This window comes from Lepisosteus platostomus, chromosome 18 (genome assembly GCF_059453375.1).
Source record: "Lepisosteus platostomus isolate fLepPlt1 chromosome 18, fLepPlt1.hap1, whole genome shotgun sequence".
Lineage (NCBI taxonomy): Eukaryota > Metazoa > Chordata > Actinopteri > Semionotiformes > Lepisosteidae > Lepisosteus > Lepisosteus platostomus.
Genome location: NC_142628.1, coordinates 9,017,031 through 9,034,434, shown reverse-complemented (window position 1 = coordinate 9,034,434; position 17,404 = coordinate 9,017,031). Strand labels below are relative to the sequence as shown.

General features: G+C 35.5%; 1 protein-coding gene across 15 annotated transcripts in view; it reads left to right on the top strand.

The window, feature by feature from the left end:
- The first annotated feature begins 6,063 nt into the window (after positions 1-6,063).
- Positions 6,064-17,404, top strand: part of LOC148645602 (F-actin-monooxygenase mical2b-like) — a 79,954-nt gene continuing 68,613 nt past the window's right edge. For 10 of the 15 annotated variants that reach the window (XR_015928185.1, XM_088611575.1, XM_088611588.1 and 7 more), the window contains exon 1: positions 6,064-6,289. The gene's annotated coding sequence lies outside the window, so the exon portion shown is untranslated. Of the gene's footprint in view, positions 6,290-6,528; positions 6,567-8,728; positions 9,351-9,775; positions 9,825-17,404 lie in introns of those variants that run through there. The other 5 variants (XM_088611577.1, XM_088611576.1, XM_088611579.1 and 2 more) reach the window with 3 other exon arrangements.

The window sequence follows — 17,404 nt, the reverse complement described above, 5'->3', positions numbered from 1 at the left end:
AGAAATAAACACAGCTTTGTAAAGTTATGCTAGACAAAGAATTTATATTACAAAAAGTAAATAGTTGTGAACCCAGAGCCCCTCACCATTACTCCTGACTCAGTGTGTCATTCATGTGACTCATGAGGATTATTATTGAAAACGTATCTTAACATTTTGTAAATAAACAATGATGTGAAAACGCCGAATGAAAATATTTAATATTTTTTTCGGTTTTGTATTTTCAAAGTGCATTACTAAGTAACTTATTCCTTCCTCTATTGAAGGAGTTTTCAATTTGATGTTTGTTGTGTTGATATTCTAATTTGTATTTATGATCCTAACAGTATCCAAATATGTGTTTGAAAAACAATGTTTGAAAACATAGTTATATGATTTATATAATATAAAGCATGTGCTAACAAACATAAAAACAGTTAAAGGGAGCAGATTTCTGGGTGGTTTTGGCCCTTAAATGGTAATTTGATATGAGGATTATTAGATTGGGATTTTCGCTGCCACATTCTGATTATGACTAACCTAGTTGAGTACAATATTGGATATCTCTAGTGTCACTGGAATATATAATCATTATTCCTTTAAATCTTAATTATATACATATATTAAATTATGTGCTATAACAAATGATGCCACGTCCAATATTTCAAGTAAATTGGTTAAAGTTGTTAATTTTGATACAATGTGTAATGTTTTTCATATATTTTCATTTTCTATGTCCGGTGAGGGTTTTTACAAGATGCAGCAGTGGCCTGGTGTAACATTCAAAAGAGCTACTTTACTCTGGATTATCTTATTAAGTTATACAAGTATTTAAATGCTTGAAGGAAGGAATTACAGTAATTAATTTCAACTGCTTAAGAAAAACGACTGAAGGAGGTCCCAGACAGAATGGAGGCCCACTGTGGATCTGGGCTGGAGCTGTGCATTACTGTTAAAAGTGCTGCCATATAGTAATTCAAAATACGCAAGACAGCATCTGTGGAAAAAGCTGTGCCCCAGCTGATGAGCGATTAGTAAGGCACAGTGTGTGATGACCCTTTAGCACTGACAATGCGAATCTCTGTTAATGACTGCAGACCATGTGAATACTGTATGTTGTAACAAGACATTACCATTACAGATTACTAGCAGTATGTAATGACAGTGTGGCCAAACTGATTTAAAACACTTATTGACTACAGAGTCAACCGAATGTATAGGTTTGATAGTTTTATGTGGAGCTACAGTGCCCTGCCATCTTTCCCTTTATGGGATGAGACACAGCTTGAGTTGGCTATTAGCTCAATAAAACTGAAGCCTCAGAAGGAGGTACAAGAGTGCGTCCTTCTGTTTTCATCTGTAAAGACAAACTGTTACATGAATCTTAAAAAATAAAAAAAATCTTTAAATATGTTTTGCCATATTTATTATTTATTTTTCTATTGAGAGGGCAGTTTGTCCACAACGAAAAATCAAGACCTTTGTCTTAAATATTTTTTTCCATTTGTTTTTTATGGCTTTCTGATATTTATTTTTTACTTTTAAAGTACAAACAATACATAAAAAAATCACATGCTTGCTCTTTATACCATGAGTCTTTATCAAACAGTTCTAAATAAGATGGTGATATGTATACAAAATAATAATGAAATAATAGTATTTTCTTGTTGGATTATTAAAGTACATGAAGTTTGGGAAAATATTTTCTTACTACATTTCCCCTGTTGATGGTGCTAGAGAACCGTGATTATTTAATATTCCTCTACAACTCCTAAACTAAATGTATGTTCTGTTTATTATTTTTAAAAAGGGCAATAGGAGCATTTTGATATTTTCTATGTGACTAAGCGATTGAACAGACATGGAATGTGATTTTTTTAGAGACAAAAAATACAATTAATAATGGATGTGCATATCATATAAAATAGACAATACAAATTGTGTGAGCATCAGAATGGGCATCAGAATCCATTTCCTGGTGTAAAAAATGACATCAGTTATTTTACATATTTAGATATAACTTACCAAGTAGAACATGGGACCTATGAGGAGTGCAAATGAAATGATTTCCATCTTTTCACTGTACAAATTTTTAAGGATGGTTGCCGTGTTATGTGTATTCATGTTTTAACTAATTCTGACCTTAGAACTATGGGGAGACCTGCAGTTTAAAAATGTGGCATTGTAAATGAAGTTGTGTTTCATTTTTGTTGCTTTCATGATACCACATCTTTTAAATTATGCTGGATAACAAAACATTCAACTGTCTTAAGCTACAAACTAGGGCACCCTTCTGTTACTTAAACCAGATGAAACCCTGAATGCTCACCGTACAAACATGAACTGTTTTCTTTGTTTCAGCCTGATTTGAAATATAATAAACTGCAGATGTGCTTTCGTGCTCTCAAGATAACATAAAATAGTAACCTAAGTATAAAAAAGGACGGCAATTTTCAAAACCCACACAAGAGTATCATGTATAGACTTTGGTTGCCCTCTCAGCCGTCTCCACTTCTCAAAAATAGCAGCAATTTTGCACAGCTACATAAATACTGAATACTTTCAGTCATGCAGTTTAAAAAACAAAAATGGGGTGGGAGCCTTTCATCCAAACCTCAGAAATAACAAACCATCCCAAAGCCTTCCTTGTAACCCTTTGCAATATTATCTTTAAAGATTTGCTTTAATCTAGCAGCGCATGGTTATTACATAAACTTTACATAAAACATATTACATATTACATAAAAACAATGTTTGAAATGCACAGAAGTCAATCTTGTGCAGATTTTGCGAGACAACTTCAAAACTCATTAGTGGAAAAGATTAGTTTTGGCCCCACCTGCTGAGAGAAAATAGAAACTTTCCCCTTGCTGTGTGTGTCTTTTGAAGTTGAATGTAGTTTATTAAGTGGAATGGTGGACATCTTGCCATGATCTTTTTGTGACAGTCCAGAGGTTCTTTGTTTTACACAGCAAAGGGCAGCTTTAGACATGCAGAGGACTCAATATATTATAATTCTGTTTAAACACCACTAGGCCTATTGAAGTTTATTATTCAAAAGTGGATCAAATAAGAAACACTATTCACTAGTTTCCAAACCTCTATTACAGTATATCTGCCCAGCTAGAACAAATATGTAATATGTATTATATAATACAGTACATCTAGTAAATCTATGTTTATTCCACAGCTCAACAGGATATTTGGACAATAAATGGGGGGATATTTATTCTTACACCCTGTGTATATATAGGAAGCTGTGTCATATGAGCAGAAATGTGTTTGCACACCCACATATATGATATATTCTGTACATATACAGTAATTGTTTCCTTAAAAGATCTAAACTAAACATTATCTAAAAGGTGAGCCACAGCAATGAATTTACTGAGTTCATTTATCATGAATTTATCAAAACATTGTAATATCAAGGATTTGAATATGGACACTCTGGTACAGGGTACAGAGGTTTATTATTCAGAGATGCCAAACTCTAGTATTTGCAGTAATTAGCCTGGATGTGGTTTTTCACTCAGACAGGATGTGCACCACCATTAGGTTTATTTACATTAGTTTTGAATAAACTGCAGATCCCAATAGTGGCCACAAGTGCGCACCATAATCATGAGTATGGGAAGCAGAATCATTTGTTGTACTGTATTTTCAGTAAATCGTTGAAACCTCCCTGAACTCAATCTGTATAACTGTTCTTAATTAGGTTGTAAGTAGCACTCTTCATCATGATTATATTAATAATGACCATCCTCGTCCCTTCATATCAGTCAACTCTGTGACAGTTTAAATTTCTGATCTTCTTTTAGTTCTACATTTAGAAATAAAAAGATAAATTTTTGTTTCATACATGATACAGTGCTATGAAGCTGAGACCAGACTGACCAATCAATGCTGTTTGACAACCTTGGTGGTGTCTGAAAGTATCATGAAAATATTAAAGTATCATGTTGGGTGTTAAGAGCTGGACAACCAGTTTGGAGTCCCTGCTTCCAATTAAACTACATGGGCTTATCCTGGAGAAGGAGTTTGGCATGTGGAAGGGGCATGTAGTGTACCCTCCAGTACTATTTTTAGGGTGTGGCCTTTTTCCACTTCAGACAAGGAATACCAAGTGCAGCAGAAGAGTTAATACATCGATCCTGTGTGTTGTTTTCTTTTCATGTCAGCTAAGACTATAAACTGCTTTTTATTCCATAATAACTCAATATGGAGCTCCTGTCTTACAGAGTCAGCTGTCCGGAAGCAGCAGTATTAAAACCTGAGCTGTGACAGGGTGGAATGACTGAGCAGAGTCTGTGAGAAAAAAGTAGGGCTGTGCTCCATAAGTCATCTCTCTCAGTTTTTGTCTGGCAGATAAGGTCACTAGAGGCCTAGATACGAAGTTAACAGGCTCACTTTCTTAAGAGCACTGCTGTGCTCTGTCAGGGTTTATTCTTGTCAATCTTGAGAAAGAACTCAGTAAAATCATAATAGTAATATTTTCTGTTTCTCATACAGATTGATTTTTTTGTACATTTGGGAGTTGCGAAACAAAATACCTTTCTACAAAGCATATTATAGAAAATACTCATTTTTAGATTGCAGAGCTTTTATTTTAACTCTGCTTTGGTACAAGAAGCATTTTCAAGCATTTTCACTGTCCCAATGCCTAACATTACAAAAGTCATTATTAATTAAAACATTTATACCTGATGTGGCTGTTTTGGATTCGATTTTGGGTTAGTTCTGGATTAGCGTTCCTTTCATTGTCAGTTCCCCAGACATATCATTGCCAAATTGACATGAAGTGTCATCATCCATCCATCTGTTTTCTAACCATTTTATCCAATACTGGGTTGCAAGGGAGCCAGAAACGATCCCACCAAGCAACAGTCACAAGGCAGGATTCACCCTGGACAGGCTGCTAGTCCATCGCAGGGCACACACAGACACAGACATGCACACGCTTGTATCAGGACCAGTTTTCCCAGAAGCCAATTAACCTACCAGTGCAGTATATTTTTGGACTGTGGGAGGAAACCTTTGTGAACACATGGAGAACATACAGACTCCATGCAGATAGCACCCCAGGTCTGGAATATAACCCAGGACTCCAGCAGCAGTGCTGACTACTACAGTACACCACCATGCACTATCTTTCATGCTAGTTTCTAATAGGTAATACCTGAAGTACTGTGTGGAGTCGAGTAAAGTTCATGTGTGGCCTTTCATTTTTTCTTTTTATAAAAATACTTCAAATCCTTGTTAAATTTGGCTTTGCCTTGCGATTGTTTGATTTAAAAAAATACATATCTAATTATCATCTACTTGCTCACTCTTTTTTCTGTTTGTATATTAAACCCTTTAGACGGTCAGAGTCTATCAAAAGAAATATCCTCAGGGCGAGGTGTTGTTTAATTGTTATCGAGTAACACAGGCACCAACTTTGAGTTACACAATCATGCTTAAAATGACAAATTCAATTTCACTGTAGCACAGTGCAGCTGTGAATAATTTAGCAGACCTGCTTAGCGTTTGTTTTCCATTTGTTTAACAAATCTTAGGTCTTATGTGCGTGTGCGTCTACACTATTTGAATACGGACAATATGAGTGTATTCATTAGAACAAGAAAATGCTGTTTTCATGAGTTCGCAGCCTTTGTCGCTTTTGAAGGTTTTGAAGGCGTTTTAGCCTTGGTTGGCAGTATTCTGAAGGAACGGCCTTCGGAATACTACTATGATGAATTTTAAGAATGGTCTGTAGGTTTTCCATTTATTTTACAGTATTTCGAGCGAAAGATTAAAAAGATTAAGCTAATGCATCTAGAGTGGAGACACAGAAACAGAACATTTGTAAAATACAAGGTTGATAACCTACGCATTATTTCGAAACAGTAGGAGTAACAGTTCTGTTACTGAAATTTAAAATAAATATTTTGAAACTGCGTATATTAATTAGGATTGTAAAGTTCCTGACAGCTGAGGGGAGGATTCGCCTACACAGCCGGTGTCATTTCAGTGTCGGCGAACTTCCCATTGGACGTCATTTCAAGAGAGCACCGCCTATAAAAAAAAAAGGAACAAGCCGTCCTGCAGCAAGAGTTCACAGGCATTAATGCGAGAACATACCAGCAGTTGATCTTAGTCAGAGGGTAGGACAGGACAGACTGACACCACCTTTGCAGAGGCAGCAGAAATTTGTCACAGAATTTCGGGAAATGTGAAATTTTGAAACTTCTTGACTGAATAAATGACCTGTACCAGTCTGGATTACGGCACATGGCATTTTAAGTTTCAGCAAACACTGGAGAATAATGTAAGTTAATGACTGACAAACCGGTTTTGTATTTGCGTTGTAATCACACATGACATTATTGAGTTTTTGGACTTTTGACAGACAAACATATTTGAAACGAATTACATATATTTAAAAACGTGACGAGTCTAGCTTCTGTTCTACATAGCCTTTGGTCATAAAAAATTAAGGTGTGATTTTTCTAGAGCTATCGTATTACAGCTGAAGTACCTGTATATTGTTACATCTGCTTTACCTAGGCAGAAGACCATGTTCAATAATGAACTGGCTGTCCCAGGTAAGTGGGACTGGGAAGTCGTTTTTAATGTGTACCTGTATTTAATAAATATTGTTTTCATCTGGTACCTGTTTTAGACATGTTTAAATAGATTAATGGCATATGAATGAATCTTATTGTCTTTAAAAACAATGAATATCTATTTAAAACCATAATTGTACGTATTGGAAATCGTATTGATACACATACAGCGCAGTTTCTGCACCTGGACTACCCTGAGAAGCAGTCTTCTGAAGAGAGTATAAACATTTTACCATTACAAAAAGACCTTCGAGGCTAACAGTTGACTTTGTGAGCCCTAGAGTCAATAGTATTTGTAATTAAGTTATGAACAATTATACCTAATAATACATTCATTCTGAATGCTCCGGGCTGCATCATTCAAACTTTAATTTCTGATGGACTTCGTTTAGGTGTATTGGTATTAGACCTCACGCTAGAGGGTTGTCCATTAACAGACCGTGTTCTATAGGTACGTTTTATTTTTACAGCTGTAACGCAAATACTGTACTGTATGACTCAAGGGATGAGCCTTTTATCCTGCTGTGTGATGTTGAGAGTTGTTGTTCTGCAATGATCTGTCTATAAAGCTGAATAGGGATTGAATGGGGGTTTTCAAAGTATTCAGTTTGGTTTCAGGACAGTTCGAAAGTGTGTTGAGGTAATTCTGCCAGACTATCTGGCATAGGACTAACACTGTGATGGCCTTATAGTCGTCTAAGTGATCAAATTATAGCCCTTGCAAGTTCTTTGTTAGCCCACGTTGAACTCTGGTTTATAATGACAGTTGTACTGTTAAAGTCTTCTATTACATTTCTGAAATATTTGCTGGATTCTTGGCTTAAGTTATAACAAGTTTAGGCATGAAAGAGGTATGGGAATTTAAACTCAAATCTTCTGTAAACTCTTTTGTAGCTAAAAATGAATGTTTTGAAATGTATCACCTGTACATTGAATACAAAACTTGTATTATTTGTGTCATTTTAGCCAATCCTAAAGAGTATATGAAGTATGAAAACTGTATGTCCTTTCTTGTTTGTTTTTTTTAGTCACCATATGCAGTGTTTATAACGGTCATTCTTTGCAACAGTCATAACATAGGAATCAACAACCAATTACAGGAATTGCTACAAGTTACTTTGTTGCAAAGTTATCTTTGTTATCTGTGTGAGCTTGTTTCTCCAGCATCTTGGTAAGAACACTGTGATTTTAAAATAGTACTTCTTTTTCCACCTGGTTAGAGATCTTTGTTTGACCCTTCAAAAACTGTTGAAGTTGTGATTGTCCAGATGCTAAAGCACAGATAACAAACTGTATGGAAATATAGGTGCTATTTGTCAATGTACATAATTCAGTTGTCAGTTTGTCATCCAATTGTGGATAATTATTTTGCCTAAACAAATTCCTTGTAGTTTTTGTAAACAGTGCCCTTAACCTAAGCAGGTTATGGCAGAATGTACATTTATGCTTGCTACAATATATTGCCAGCATCTTAAAAACAAAGGAAGTTTTTTTTTCCTCTTGCACAAATTAATCGTCACTTGGAAGTTTAATGGTAAATTGCATCCTGCATTTTTGTGGTCTAATGCAGGTTCATCATTGAATAGAGCTTGTATGATTTTATGACAGGTCCTAGGTACTAATATTTGGATTCTCCGAATCTCTGAATTGAATGGCATAACTTTCTACCTTCTTAACGGCTTAAAAGAACCAAATATTATACATTCCTCTTCTGCTTATTTAAGTATACCTAAAGTATACTACTACATGTCAGAAATCCTTTCTCCTATATAAAGACAAGTTGCAAAATGTTGTCTTGGCATAATCACTGACTTATAAGGTGCTTGAATGCAGGCCAGAGGACAAAAATATACATGTGCTTTATAGAAACTGTCCAATTAGCAGTGAGACCTTGGCAGAGAATGTGTGAGATAGTGCTTGAGCTTTTTAAAAAAATCATATCTATGACTTTTTGCCTTGAGTAGAAACCTACACTTGACTCCTGTCCAAGATCCACTGCAAAAAAAAAAATAACAGAGCTTTAGTTTAACTGTCAGGAGGTATAATGACATTGTCTCAGATGGTGCTTTAACAAACTAAAAAAAAAAGTGTTACAAAGACTTTCAAGGGGTTTTGGCAGAGTATTTGATGAGCAAAGCAAAGTTGTTTTATTTGCTTGTTTGACAGTATAAGATTAATTTATTCCATTGCTAGGGATGATAGTCTTTACCTTAGCAGAATTAATTAAGATAGATTAATTATTAGCATTAATTAAATAAAGAAGAATTAAGTTAGCCAGTAACTATAAAGCCTAAGCAACGTCTTTTATTTTTGGTCTGTCAGTAGTATATTATTTTATTAGTGTAGTACATGTGAAATTGCTTCATTTTACAGTAGTGTTTGTTGTCAAACCATTACAAGATCCTTTGTGTAGCAAATTCTGACATCTTTTCTATGACCCTAAGATCTGGCTGCTTTGCCTGATTAAGTATTCCACAATTGGCACGAAGATTAGTACAGCAACAAATACACAGTGTTTCTATCCTTGGCAAACTGCTCCTTGCTTGCATATTAATAACATTTACAAACTTTTAGAGGGAAAATATAGTAAATATTTCCTAAGAGAGACAGCATTATTTGAACATAATAGCATAGTTTTAACACTGAGTGGAACCGGTCAATGAAAATATGCTCTGCGGGTGTGTATTGGTGCTGTCTGCAGGTGCTGGTGAACACTGAAGAGGTGATATGAATCTGGAAAGACGAGTACAAGGTTGCAGTGAGGTGGGACCAAGTGTGGAAAGGCTTTTGCCTCAGTTATTTCGTTACCTGTTGATTGTCATATTTGTGGGTGGCATTAAGCTATTTCACCAGAGGCTGGAAAAAAATCAATTAAGAACAAGAGCTGATTAAAGTGTATGTGATGAAACTGGTAACTGTTTTTCCAACTGCTGTGTCGTACTTTCAGGATAGTTTTATCAGGGGGATGTTTGTGTACCATGTTAAATAATACAGGAAGTTTAGAAAAGGAAAAATAAATTGTATTGATTCCTAGTCATGTTATCACTCTATCACATTTTAAAATAGTCCCTAGAAAGCTATAGTGTTTCTAAAACAGATCAATACTGAGCCAGTTGCTTGGGGCTCTCAGTGGACATGGACGTCAGACCTCATTAGTGTTTGATTTATGCTTTTGTTTTACTTTTCAGAGGAATTTGCCTGTGGTGGGAGATGTAGCATTCTGTTATCGAAATAAATGTAAGGTTTAGTGTGAATTCTTCCTGTAATGTTTGAAATGTTTTTGTCTGAAGTCTCTATTTGTTTTTACCAAAAACATTATGAAAAGCAAAATGGACCTGGAACAGGGATCCCACTTCTTTGAGAAGGTGATGGCAAGCCATAAATTCCCATTCTCTGACTGTTGTGACCCATAGAGGCACTTATGCAGTGCTTGCCTTATCATCCCAGCGTGCGTTTGTCCGGACAGAAGAAGAGGTGCCAAACAACTGTTTGTCTGTCTATAAAGTGTTACATTCAAATGTGTGGCTAGCTTTGAATATGTTAAAAGATGCCATAATATCTCCAGTTAGAAAGCAATATACTAATGCCATTTACCAGTACTAAATGCTAGACTCCAAACAGCAATGTGAAAAATTGTATCTTTTAACTGTATTTGTTTCCCCTGTGAATTTCCACTGTTCAATATGAGTGTAATTTTGTCATTCACTTGGCCATTGTATGTCTATCAGGGAACAACTCTAAGAATTGGTCTATAGATTTTGGTGATCTTCTATTAAAATGGGAATTCTGTCCTCTTTCTCTCACTATGCTTTGATTTATAAAACAGAATCGCTTTAATTTTCAGCAACAGCATGTGTGTTGTTACACTGACAGACCTTTAAATAGTTCAGTTGTTCTGCTGTACTGTTGTACTTTGATTAATATGCATTAAGGGTGTCTAGAATAAGCTTAGCATTTTAATCAGAAATGCATAAAGGGCTTTTTGTACCTAGCATCCTACAGTAATCTGGGGTTAGTGGTGTATGAGCATGAAGCTCTGTAATTCAGAGAACTGCTTGCCAGTGGGTGCACTATTAAAGAACCCTGTCCTTTGTGTAGTGCAGACATACAGTAGATCTGGGCAAGTGAACAAATGAAGATAGTGTTGTGTAAATCATATGATTATCTTTTGCCCTTCTGTATTTTTTGTGCTATTAAACAAGGTATGTTCTGCTCCCAAGACAGCCACGACCTTTATTAAAACTGGTGTCGAAAAAAGCCCATCAAAAAAACCTTTAAAGCTGAGTCTTATAATGATCTCTGAAGTTGAATTTCTGGTTTCTGCCATGGCTAAAACTGTAAATGTTTTATTATTGCTATAAAATGTAGGAGAAATAATCCATTCTGTGTCTAATCTTTGCAAAGAGTTAGCATCACTTATCAGTCAGGATGCTTTAGAAATTAAGTCACTGCCTTACTTCTGCCTGGCATGAATGAGCTGTGTTTTCACTTGTGCAAATTCCTGAATTCTTACTAAAACAGCCGACATGCTTGTGTTTCAGTCTGATAGTAGTTAACATTTTCACAAAAACAGATCTTAATTTAGTTCTGTCGTAATAACTCAAGAGGAAGTGGTGAGGGTTGTGTAGCGTTACTCATGAAGACTGAGGAAGAGTGTCTAAGCTGTTCTTCCTGTCTGTCGCACCATGATATACCATCATTCATTTCTTTCTCATGTTTGAAAATGACCACAGTATGCCCTGGCCTTTTTTTCCTTAATTTCATTATACAGTATATTTAAAAAAATAAAATTAAACTTAACTAAAATACTATTGCCGAATATTTTACATTCTACTAGAAAGAGTGATGTGTGGATGACCATGAACCAGTATTGTCTATGTACATGAGTGCGTGTCTTTCTCTCCTACAGATTCTATTTTTTTTTATGTTAAGGACTATACGGTCTCTTATGGGATAATTTAAACGAATCTTAATTAAATTTGTTCTCCTTGATTGAGGGAGCAAGTTTAAAAAAATTCAAAACTCATTTAAAAACCTAGTGTGCACATGAACTCCAAAAATCTGAATTTTCTCAATCCTGTTTAAAAAAGAACCCTTAGTAATTCCAGTACTGACCACAGATATCGGTTGACATTTGAAATTGTTTTTCTGAATCCGTATATTTTGAGGTCTATGTTTTTTAAAAGTTCATTGTTCATTGAACTGTAACCCTATGTAATGATAGGTGATAAGAATCTGCTGAATGGGCAGCCTCCTTTTCCCAGTGAACTTTACTGACAAAACGAGATCAATGCAAAATTGTGCAAGACACAGAAATCCCACAGAGAAACGTTCTGAAGCGGCCTGTTCTGCGAGGTTGTCGCTTTTACCTTGGCAGAGAGGTGTTAACGTTTCCTTCCTGTTCTGATGCATCTCCTCCCAGGCCAGCACTGCTGGTGTGCGCAGAATATTCAGGTGCTAGTAATGGAACAGGAAGGGGAAAAGAGGTCATAGAGAAAATAACCTCCTGGATTCCTAATCAGCTGTACTCAGAAGGCCATGCCACCCTCCCGTTGAGTGATTCCAGTCAGCAGCGCTTGTCTAGAAGATGAGAAGCTCCTTTCAAGTGCTCTGATCAGCAATATCTTTTATAGTGAAACTGTAGACCTCACAGCAGGACTGGGCAAGGCATTCAAACTGCTGAAGTAGTTTGTCTAAAGTCATTATCCCACTCAAGCTTTCATATGTTGTATTTAAAGAATATAAAGGGAAAATGAAAAAGTGTTAATATTGCTTAATGTTAATCCAGGAACGCAATACAGTTTGTAGTCAGGGGGGCTCTGTTAATGTCTTTGACAGATCATTCTGCATGCTTTAGACTTGGAGAAGAAATACATACTTTGACAAAATTGTTCAAATAGAAGGCGGTTTACTTCTAGAGGAGGAGTGTGCCAGTTTAATAATAAATGTATTTTGTATGTAGCTTGGTACTGTACATTTCTTGATTGTCTGTGATTAACCTTTTTGCTTATTTATGGAAGAAATTTAGAGAAATTTAAAATGGTCTCTCTCTTAGATGAGCAGATAACCTTTTCTGAACAATCAACTTTTTCTCTAATAAACCTTTTTAAGGGTAAGAATATTGACCCTTAAATATTAGTGGTTAATTGCTTGGTCTTAGTGTTCTGTGGTACAGTATATACTGTATATCATGTTTTCTATCTCTATCCATGCTTTGCCATGTGTTTACAACAATGCATCACTGTGCTTTACTGTTCTTTACTCTGCTACCACAGTGGTGTACCACATAATTTATATATAAGTGTAATTATATACTGTATAAGTGTAACTTGAGCAATGCATTAGCTTCTCCAAGAGTTTACCATTTTAAAGCATGGTTCTTAACAAACCCATTGTCAAAGTTTATTGTACCTTCTATAAACACATGGGGATCAATAACTTTTAGATTCACACTGAAGTAACACGGCTCTAAATAGTATTGGTTTGAAAGCTACTGCAAGGTTATGTATTTATTGCACTGGAACCTGAAACCCTCTCGCTATTCTGAGGTACTCCCGTCTTCTCTGTAATACTCTCTTGGCCCTGGCATTTCTGCCTACTCGTAAAGCAGAATGACATGGAACTGCATTAAGCATAGACCATAATTATTTTCACAGTGCACCCAAATAGATTTGAGTAGCAAACAGGTATAGCCAGTACGGTTCCTGTCCTGTTTAACAAAAAAATGTAATCGTTTTTACTTCCTTAAACTGGGTTATTTGAGAAGGAGAAAGGAACTTCTGTTTTTTCAAACTTAAGTGTACTGCGTATTAGATATACTCAATCGAATGTTAATATCCTGCCTTCTTAATGTTAGGGAAGCCAAGAAGAAGTTTCTAAACAACAAGCACCAGAAATGTGAATTTCCATGAATTTGAATTGATAAGCTTTGGAAATCTCTAGGTTTAAATACTGTAAGTTGTTGCAAAGAGGGTACAAAAGCGTGGGTAACACAAACTGAAATTGCTTATTAATTCTTGCTGGTGTTTTACTCATCCATTTTTAATCGTACACTAACAATATTTAATATTATGCATAGATTTAGAAAATACTCTATATGTTTTATTTTTCTGAGGGGAATAGTATTTTTACTGTATTGTAGTTTGTTTATTTTCCAACAAACACATAATGCCATCATCTACTGTATTTCTTATGATTTTCAGTAGGATCTTTTTTCTTTTACTTCTGGAATAGTGTAAATTCAGAAACGGATTGAATATATTTTAACTGAAATGCAGGCTGTAATTTGATCAAAGGAGTTAATTTGTGTTTGAAAGGCTCAATGTTCTTGGCATTTTTGTCTTTTTAAATGTGTAGCAGTGCTGAATGTGGAGCGTCTTAAATATATACCTAGAGTCCTGGCACTAAACAACCTGTGTTTAGAAGTATTTGATCAACAGATGCAGTGTGAGGAAAAACAAATATAACAAAGGCCCAGCTGGGTAGATGCCACATCTTACTCAGGATTGTAGGGATGGGTGAATTTTTTATTTCATATCTCTAGAACAAATGTGCTACATGAGTGATGGCTAAAAAACAGCTTTCCTTGCTTTTGGCTTCAGTCCTTAAGCAAATGATGTTACTTAGAGTTTTCTGTGCAGGACACTGCTCATACGTTTTACAACATGGAAATATTTTAGTTCTCTGGATAACTCAAATATTGTTAGAATGAACTAGCATCCCGTTCTGAACTTCTGTGTTCCATTATCAGAGTGCCTGGAGTTCCTTCCTGGTTTTATTCACACTCCGCTGTAATTACCAGAGTTACATAAAATTCCCAGATCTCGCATTGTTCTGCTTGCATCGGTTGACACCAGCTTCCTTTTGTCACGCCTGTATTGTTTATGGAACCTGTCTGCATACACTTTTTTTTATTTATCTACGTCGGAGCTTCACCTGAATTCAGTCTTGGCAACGCAAAAAGAAATGCACTAGGTCCAAGAGACCAAAAGAAAGAAATGCACAAGAAAATACAGGTACTAAGAAGCCTGGGTGTGACAAGTGGGATTTGCACTGGAGGAAATCTGTACAGCCTTCACAAAATAAGTGCATTGATCTAATTATGATACAGATTATAATATCAGTCATATCCTGAGTTTTTTACACTTGCATACCATTTAAATGACAGATTTTCATTTTTATAAGATTTTAAGTCATACTTAAGATGTATATAATATATATATCTTTGTGTTTTTTATTACTAAGACCTTAACTTGATTAAGCTCTGCTCCAAGGTAGTGCATGATCTGAGAGAAGGACCATGCCTCTGAATGTTTCATCCTAAAATACAAAATTGTCATAGGCAGGAGGATTATTCGTAGAGACTCAGTTAATCTCCTTACAGTAAAAACGGAATTTATATACCGAAAGGGATTAAAAAGAAAATGCTGTTTGTTCCAATACTCATGTGTTACATTACATTTTTAATACCTCTCAACATATTTCGAAACAGTTACATTCTAGTTTGAGTCTCTTATGAAAGACTTGTTTACTTTTCTTATTTCTCTCAACCTTCTGTTGAATTAGCCCCAGCAGGTGCATATTTCACATCTTTTAGATTCTTCTGCGGGATATTTTTTCCAAAATCCTACTACAACGTAGGAACTGCTTTGAATTCCCTCCCTGACCACAAAGTAAGTCCAAAATACTTTCAAGGGAGTTAGCAATCTGTATTTATCTGCTACTTTAAAGTATATTTGTATTCTGTAAGTATAAAAAGTTTACTTTTTATTCTATTTTTATTTAGGTTTTGTACAACAGAGTTAAATTTGTTAATACAATTAGAGCTAAAATTAATCTTAAAATTTCTCATTTCAAGAGATTGGATGAGGGGAGAATCTGCAATGTTTAAATTGATTTTAAAGGTAAAACTCTTTTCAATAGTATACAAAAAAAAGCCTACGCTATGTGCATACAACAAGTAATGTGGAATAACCGACCAGTCCGTTATTACAGTCAGCACTTTACAAAAAGAGGTGGGGCCGATAAAGGAACTTAGAGATTGTGGTAGCCTGTCGCTTTGTGATGCCACACCTATTTAGTTCAGTGAGCAAACAAAGGATATGCTCAGGAGCTCAAGAAGCGCTGATAAAGAAATGAATATTTCTCCTCTTGCAATATTCATCTGTGGTCTGATTATTTTTCTGCACCGTTATTCAGTTGATTCTGTTTCCTCAAGCGGCTGCATTGTCCATAGGTCTTTTTATGATTTTTCTGCCCTTTTCAGCATACATAAAGGTCTGAGGTAATGTTGGGAATATCTGAGTGAAATAAAACCAATTGCAGTTTTTTGCACTTGTTCAAAAATCCTATATATGTAGTGGAATACTACTTTGACATTATGCACTTCTACTGTTGACTCATTTCTGGGTTTATAGTAGCTGTTGGTTTAATGTGTTTTGAGTTCCCTAAAGTGATACTTCTGCAATCACAACAAAACATGAAAAGTGAGCTGAACACAGATCCATCTCTCGACAAGGAGCTGTCGGTGGTTTAGTATCTATTTCTCTTCAGGTGGTGAGGTTGCAAAGAAAAAGAAGACTGTTTTATTCTTTTCCCCTAATAACACTTGTTTCTGAGCTAAAAACATAATCTTACAGCATTCCAACATGATGGGTTTGGTTTCTACTAATAGTGCTGATTGTTTCTTAGATATGCTGTCAGGCTCTTCCTGTAAAAATCTTGAAATTCCCAGTGCTCAAATGTTGTGTTTATATATAGCAGTGAAAACCAAAGTTATTTTTTTCAGTGTCCTAAGTGTATTTATTTTTTGACAAAATTACATTTGTTTTTTTCCTGCTTCCATGTTAAATACGTTTTACATCACTAGTCACCTAACTCATTTATGCTGTTGCTTTTTTGTTTTCCTTTCAACATAAACTGCTCACTGTCAGTCCCTTGTCCAGAGATCTTTTCACATAAATTTCTGGTATCAATCTGTCAGTGGTTGCTGTTTGATGGAAGATGAGAAGATACGAAACACTGCCAAGCTCAATTAGAGATGAGTGAACTGATATCTCTAAAGGCCTATAAATGTGAGTTCTGTTTATGTACATCTAGGAAAGCAAGTTAAGCAAGCCAGTCCAGCTTTCACACTTGTTCATATTGCATGCATCTGTACATCCATAATGAATGATTCGAATATCCAAGAGCTCCTGTTTCAGATCTCATGGAAACAATATTCCCAATTTAGAATGCTCATATGGGTCTTAGTGGAAAGACTGAGCACAGAGAAGTCGACTTTAATACCTTCAGGCATTCTGTATCTCGTTAATCTTCATCCAAATAGTGGTGATTTCAGAAGAATAAATTGGTATTATAAATATATTACATTTGACAAAAATATATGGTCTTCTAGACTAGGTACAAGTTTAGTTAATTTAGCGTAGAGATAAAAATAGCTTGTTTAAGGATTGTGCGAAGGGTTGTGTTTTAATGTATGATATTAATATAAACATGGATTTTAATTAATATTTCCAGGGGTAGCGGAATGTTCTCATTAGATTGTGGAAACTAGCATGGTTCTAGAGAAATGCATTTTTGGAATGAATTTTGAGGATTAAGGTCTGCAGTCAAATCCACAAAACAAACATTTTTTTTTGTTTCTGCTTTCCTTGCCCAAATAAGACAGTTTGCATTGTTGCTCAGTCAGGTGAATGCAGGTCATTAGTTCTGAAGCACAAAACAGGCAGCACTTTGAGGCATCAGTCAGAAATGATTGCGCTCTAGGTTCGTCTGTCAGGGACAGGACAATGAAACAATTACAGACATGGAGCCAG